Below are 7877 nucleotides of genomic sequence, written 5' to 3'. Positions count from 1 at the left end.
ACACACACACACACACACACACACACACACACACACACACACACACAGGCCTCTGAGATGTGTCTATGCCCAAGGGATTGCTTTCACTTCTTTGTTTATAATAACTACAAACAAAGAGCTGCAAAAGCTCATTCTCGCCATGAGACATCCTGACAATCTGCCAGTTTAGTCACCAGTAATAACGGACTGGCACCAGCAATCAGCTCAGTGCTAATCTAATGAGGGCCTGTTCCATTCGTCCATTGACATTACAGCAGCTGCTAAGCACCCGATGTTTAGGACATATAAACAAGAGGTGTGTCTCCAACCAGTTGAAAGATAATTACCCCCCAATATGGCCTTGATAGCACACAGAAGCAGCAGCGTGTATTTTTCTGTGAGATTTCCTAGAAATAGAATATCTTGTCAAGATCACAAAATTAATGAGGTCATCTGCCTATGCTATGCTTGGAAAAGGTTCAATTAGTTGTTACTGTTGCCAGTGGGATTTTGTTGTTGTTTGGCTGAGCACACACTCCCCCCCATCCAGTCATCCATGCAGATAAGAACATACATGTGATTTATGGACTTGTGTGTGTAAGGACCATGTGATGTCACTTCCTTCACTTAGTTCCTGGGGTGAATGCAATTATGAACAGATGGGCAAATGACATGATTCCACTGCTAATGAACTTCCCTACTGAGGAAGAGGACAGTGCATTACCCTTTTGTACTTCAGAATCTTAATTATCACTTTTTTTTTTCCAGTGTGATTATTACACATGCAAACATCTTTGAATTTAAGTCATGTTGATGGAGCATTATGGACATCATTAACTGCCTCTGTTCTGGCTGGGAAGCAACACATGCTTCTGAATGCTGTAGAATAAGACATCTAACACAGGCAGAACTGTCACACTGGATTCTAAATTAAACATCTACAAGGGAGGGGAGATCTTAGTAAACATGTCATTTGTTTGTTAAGAAACAAATACCAGAAAGTTCCCTTTGTTTACTTTTTCTTTTTTCTTTCTTTTTTTTTTTTTAATATACAACAAAAAAAAGGGAAAAACACCTAACAAAAAGAGAGTCTGTTCAAGGTAGGGAAATTTTGTGCAGCTTGAATTCATATGTGAGATTCTAACTGATCCTCTCATTTAAGCATACTTATAATCCAGAACTGTTATCGCTAGAGATCATTAATAATGCACCGAGCATTCTCTTCATCAAATATAAAATCTTTTCCTGTCAAGATATCATAATTACCCTGTCAGTATGTCTAGATACTCTGGTCATTTCCATAGCGTCTGAGAGGGGTGTTATAAAGCCTGGGTCACTTCCTTACCCTAAAACTACAATAGATACAGGGCTTAATAGACATTGGTCCATTCATGAACATTCTTCATATACCTAAGCAAATCAGACTTTGGGCCCCTTTTAGATAATCTAGACACGAAATCAACTTGGGAACTGGCCCAGATTTTCCATATTCAAATCAAGTCACCCTCAGATCTAGAGCTTTGAGTATTTGAAGCATCAGGATAAAATTCTGTGGCCTTGCATCTTCATGCCATGCTAAGCCTAATATTCCCTAGAATTAGGATCGTCATTTATCAGACATAAATACAGGAATTTCAGATAAACAAGTAAATTTTAGTATAAAAAATGTCTTGCTAGTAAAAGGAAATAGATTACTTCCGTAAGTTTTAAGATTTTATTCTAAAATAGTATTTATTATTAACTTAAATCTGCCCAGAATATTTTATCCCATTTTGCCGTAAAGGTCACAGGAAAAAATAACCTAAGATGGTTACTTCATTTTAAATTTCCTTGTTCAGTCATTAAAATATTTTTGTATATTTTTTACTTCCCTAATTATGTACTCTGGGTAATAAGATAAGCCACTGTATTAGTTTTCCATTGTTATTATAACAAGGTACTACAAATTAGTGGCTTAAGACAACCCATATTTATTACCTTATGTCTCTAGATATCAGAAGTTTGAAATGTGTTTCACTTGTCTAAAATCAAGGTATCTGAAGTGCTGGGTTCTTTCTGGAGGCTCCAGGGAAAACTGTTTTTCTTGCCTTTTTAACTTCTAGAGGCCACCTGCATTCCTTGACTTGTGGCTCCTTCCTTTATCTTCAAATCCAGCTGTGTGGCATCTTCAGTGCTCTCTGACTCCTGCCTCCTTCTTATAAGGACCATTGAGATTTCATTGGACCTTCCTGGACAACCCAGAATAATCTTGTTTCAAACTCTTAATCACATCTGCAAAGTCCCTTTGCCATATAAGGTAATATATTAACAAGTTTTGAAAAGCAGGATATAGTAGTTTTGGCAGCATATTTTTCTACCGAACTTAGGCATTACTCACAAATTCATCAATCCGCCAATTATTCATTTAGTTTGTAGTTACTAAACACCAAATTTTTTTCTCAGAAAGTAGATTTTATTTTGGAGAGACACAGATAATATATTGAAGCTGTGTCCTCAAGAATCTCAGTGGAAGACACTGACAAAAAAGCTGACAAATTAGATAATAGGGCTAGGTATCGTGTGACCACACTTGAACGAACCTAACTCAGCCTGAGTAATGGAGTGTTGAAAGAAATTTTATCAGAGAAGGGAATATCTGAGATAGGTTATAAAGGGTACATAAGAGTGAGTTTGGAGAGATAAGTATGGCAGGTGATTTTCTAAGAGAGAGAAGATGTGCAAAGACAAGGAGATGTGGTTTCTAGAGATAATAGTAAATGATTTTCGATACTGACATGGACACTGGTGAGGGGTGAGTGGTGAGCAAAGAAGCTGAAGATGAAACTGAAGCCTAGGTCATGGAGAACATTATATGACTTCCTAGGCAGAAGTTACTACAGGCATTAAGATATTTTAAACTAGAGAATTATATGATAAAATATGCATTTAAGGAAATTATTATTGGTGTAATTATGAATGTTGTATAAGAATGAGTCATTCTGATCTGCTAGGATACTAGTGATGTAAACATTTCTGTAGATCACATGAGTTCATCATTACTTCCAGTAAGGGTAATGAGTATGGAGAGAAGGTGGATTTCAGCGAGGCAGATAAAATTGTATTTTAGGAGCAACTGATGTGAAATTAAACGGCTTGACTAAGTGTTTTCCATATTGTTTGCCTAAGTAAAAAGAGTGGCCATTCACTGAAATATAAAATAGAGAAGGACTGGATACAAGGTACAAGGATAATAGGTTTTGTTTTTGGTATGTTAGCATTACGGTGCCAACAGAATTATAGGTCACACTGTTGAATGTATGGTATATAGGGCTCATTGTAGACATGATCAGGATTAGAGATACAGATGTGAAAATTCTCTAATTACATGATAGATGCCATGACAAGAGATCTATAGATCAAATAGCTGATTATCTTTTTCTTTTCTGATATATTTGCTTCTTCCAGTTTCAGCCCTGTGTTTCATTTACCAAGTGGCTCAATGCACACAGATTTAACTGAGTTGTTTCCTCTCTTCCTCCATCATTTCAGGATATGGTCAATTATTCCTTAATTTCTGGAAATCATAAGTGAATCTTCTACTTGGAAGAACATGAAAAATATGATGCTCTTGCTATTTCAAAAATAATTGTTTTAATTAAAAGCACTTAGACTTCATGTCCACATGAAGCTTCAAAATTTTGTAGCTGTCTTTTGACCCAGGAATTCTCTAAAGCTAAAAATATGCTAATATTATAGTGTCATCTTTAGAATGAAAATTTGAAAAATAAGACTGCATGTTTAAAGAAGCAATATATTTAGGTGTTCCTCAACTAAGTCTAGACCTATTTTCTCCATATCCAGAAAAGTTGTAATATAATGACTCTAAACATACTTGATCTTGTGTGAGCATACTTTACAAAGATCATTTAGAAGTCTCTCACCATACAGGATAAAAACACATCTGCATTTTTATCACTGGTTTGTTTCCATAACAACACAATAAATGGAAATAGAAACAAAATTTAGACAATTTTATTTTCAATTTACAATCTGATATTTTATATAAAAATTGGAAATCATGCTTGAGATTTAAAGCTTTTAAATAATAGAAAAGTGTCAAATGACATTTGAAATTTGTCAAACTCTTTTACTTAAAAAATCATATAGTCACCCAGATAACTTTACATATAATTTTCTTAGCTTTCCTTCTAAATATAAGCCTCATTAAAGTAAATCCAACATTGAACTCTGGAATGGCATTGAAGTATGCAAGTTGATTTTTTAAAATCTGAGTAACATAACACTTTTTTGGTGACAAATGCAAATTTCAATGCTTTAAAAATATTCATTCAATATAAAAAATTCCCTGTGAGATCGGCATGGTATTATACGCTTTGTTCAGAAAGAAAGAAATTGAGTCACAAATTAAGTCATTTGCCCAAGTTAACAAAAGTGATCAATTTTAAAAATTATTGGTAGCTTCTAAGACACTGCTTGAGCCATACTTCCTAGAGAGCAAACTCAATGTGAGTTATGAGGTTAGTTTATGTGAGTGCAGTTTTTGTAATTCTCCTTATCTTGTATCTGGTAATGGACACAGCCCATTTCCAAAAGAGAGAAAAACACAATTATTTTTCTCCTGTCTCTCTTCCCCTGTAGCTGGGCTGAAGATATTGCTCTGGCCAGGACGACAGGACTAGAAGAGCTCTCTCTCTCTCACTTTTACTTTTTCTTCTTGTCTCTAGAGGGAAATGATGTCTCAGACTTTTTTTTTTTTTTTGTAATTCATATTGGTGAGATCCTAGCAACAAGGTGGATTTTTTATGTATGTGTGTATGCATGTGTGTGTGGGGGGTGGGGTGGAGTGGGTATTGAAATGGCAAATAGATTCTGTATGAATCTATTTTGAGATAACTAACTTGAGATAAATAGATGGATGGTCCTTTTAAAGATTTGATCCAGCTTTCTAGAACTCTCAGCTTTGGGGATTGGGCCCAACTCTGGCTAATAAAGTGTCAGTGTTTCTTTCCTTTGGCATCTTTTGGACATCTCTCAGGGACATTAGTTGTTTAACTGTGGTCTGGGAGATGGGACAGGTTTAGGCATCTCTTGAATATTGAAGACAAAGATTACCTAAAAGTATCCACACATCACCAAAATCTAAAGTAAACTTATAAACTATGAAGAGCAAAGCTTCCATTCAAATTACCTCATGTTTTTAATAGGGTTCTTAGGTCTCACTTCATCACAGCTAATTTTTTCCTGCACTTTTAGAATTCTATTTATGTTTAGGGCAATCCACTCTGAAATTTGTTGTCATCACAGAATTATTTTTACATTGGGATTGATGTTTTATCATTGATAAATTTTCTTTTAATATATCACTTTATTTCTTTTTTGTTGTCATTGATAAAAAAAGTTTACATACAAAATAATGATTAGCCAAATATACACCAAAATGTTAATAGTATTGGTTTCTGGGTTGGGAGATTATGAGTGATTTAAAAAAAAAAATTCTATAATGAACATACACTTCTTTTGTAATAATAAAAGTCAATTAAAAGTTAATTCTTAAATCTCCTGAACCCCAGATCCAATTTCATTTCTCTGTGTCTAATAAAAGCCAAAAACAGAATAAAACTTTGCTCGTTTGAACGTCTTGGATCATTATCGTCATACACTATTTTTAGTGTTATAGGGAGCTAGTGCTTTCTTACAAACTAAAAACTTCCTACTGACTAAACAAACAGTATAAAGCCAGAATGGGAGGTTCTCTTCACGAAATGTGTGGATTTGCTACAGTCCTACTAGAACCTCTGATGTCTTGTCATTATATAGATTAACTGCCTAATGAGTGAATGGGAGCCATTAGCCCTGATAAGCTGAAGAAGAAAAAGCACTTCAGCAGTCTACCCTAATCAATCCTGAATCTCATTTTCTTCCCTGTTTAGATAGTTTAATCAACAGAATCATTATTGAATAGGGTCCCCTTTATTTCTCAATATAATAAAACATATGTCTCTTCTACTGTGTTATCTGAAGTAGAAAGAGTAGTCTTCTGCTTAATAAAAACCTGGTTCAGATATGTGCACATATAGTACAAATATGCAGCAGTGCATATTTATATATAATGTTAGTTCATGAAAAGAATTTAAAACAGTGCATGGCACACAGTAATATGAAAACAACATTAGGTATTATTATAATCATTATTATTTATATTTTAAAATGCTTTGAATTGACCTGATTCTTTATCTGTCTTAGGACATCAGCATTTTGAGATCTTAAGATATCCCTGTCCATATTCATATCCAGAAAATTGGCATTTATACAATAATAGCAGGTAAATACATTTTGGAAAAAGATAAAAATATCCAGGAAAAAATTCTGATAAAAATAGATATACAAATGTAAAGCTAGTATCATTTTATTCAAGTTAATGTTTTATCATTTAGCTCTTTATGTCTGGCATCTAATTTTTTTCATTTTTTTATTTCAAGTTTTCATTTAAATTCCAGCTCTTTAACATACAGTGTAATATTAGTTTCAGTAGTAAAGTTTTTGGTTTATCACTTACGTACAATATTTACATTTAACCCATCCCTCCGCTCATCACAACCTCCAGTTTGTTCTCCATAGTTAATATTCTGTTTTATGGTTTGCCTCTTTTCCCCCCCCTTAAGTTCATCTGTTTTGTTTCTTAAATTCCACATGTGAGTGAAATCATATGGTATTTGTCTTTCCCTGACTGAATTATTTCACTTAGTATAATACTCTCTAGATCCATACATGTCATTGCAAATGGCAAGATTTCAATCTTTTTTATGGCTAAGTAACATTCCATTATATATTTATGTATGCCACATCTTCTTTATCCATTCATTCAGTCAATGGACACTTGGGCTCCTTCCATAATTTGGCTATTGTAGGTAATGCTGTTATAAAAATTGGGGATCATGTATCCCTTTGGATCAGTATTTTTATATCCTTTGGGTAAATACCTAGCAGTGCAATTGCTGGATTGTAGGGTAGTTGTATTTTTACTTTTTTCAGGAAACTCCATACTGTTTTCCAGAAGGCTGCACCAGTTTGCATCCCCACCAACAGTGTAAGAGGGTCCCCCCTTTTCCGCATCTTTGCCAACACCTGTTGTTTCCTGTGTTGTTAATTTTAGCCATTCTGACAGGCATGAGGTGGTATCTTATTGTAATTTTGATTTGTATTTTCCTGATGATGTTGAGCATCTTTTCATGTGTCTGTTAGTCATCTGCATGTCTTCTTTGGAAAAATGTCTACTCATGTCTTCTGACCATTTCTTAACTGGATTATTTGGTTTTTGGGGTTGGTATCTAATTTTTGATGTATTTTATGTAATTATTTTCTGGCTCTTAGTATGTTTTATGAACATGAAACAGATCTCTAAAATCAGGCACTATACCCATATTGTGCATATAATTTTTTCTCCTGCTTTCTAAATATCTGGAAGAAAATATTCTGATGCAAATATAGGTTCCTACAAATCTGCTCTTTTTAAGTATTATAGTTTGAAATGATTAGCAGTGTTCTTTAAGGCAGACACCATATTTTATTAAATTTAGTATTACTTGCACCTATTACAATAAATGGTTATACAATATGAGATCTATAAGCATTTGTGGAAATAAAAAGAAAATGAATGATATAAAATAAAATGGCTCTTCAATATTCATCAGTAAGTCTTTACTGTGCAGCATTTATGTATGGCTTTAACATCTTGCTAAGAATCATGAGGGATTCAGGTTAATTACATTTAAGATGACAAGTCTTTTTCCCTTAAGGAGATGGAGACCAAATAAAAAAAAAAAATTCAAAGCCCTTCATTCCTACAACAAATATTTACTGATCAATTTTTGTATTCTCAGAGCTTTTCCTGCTCTCGT

Source organism: Neomonachus schauinslandi, chromosome 8, assembly GCF_002201575.2.
Source record: "Neomonachus schauinslandi chromosome 8, ASM220157v2, whole genome shotgun sequence".
Classification (NCBI taxonomy): domain Eukaryota; kingdom Metazoa; phylum Chordata; class Mammalia; order Carnivora; family Phocidae; genus Neomonachus; species Neomonachus schauinslandi.
This window is presented reverse-complemented; position numbering follows the sequence as displayed.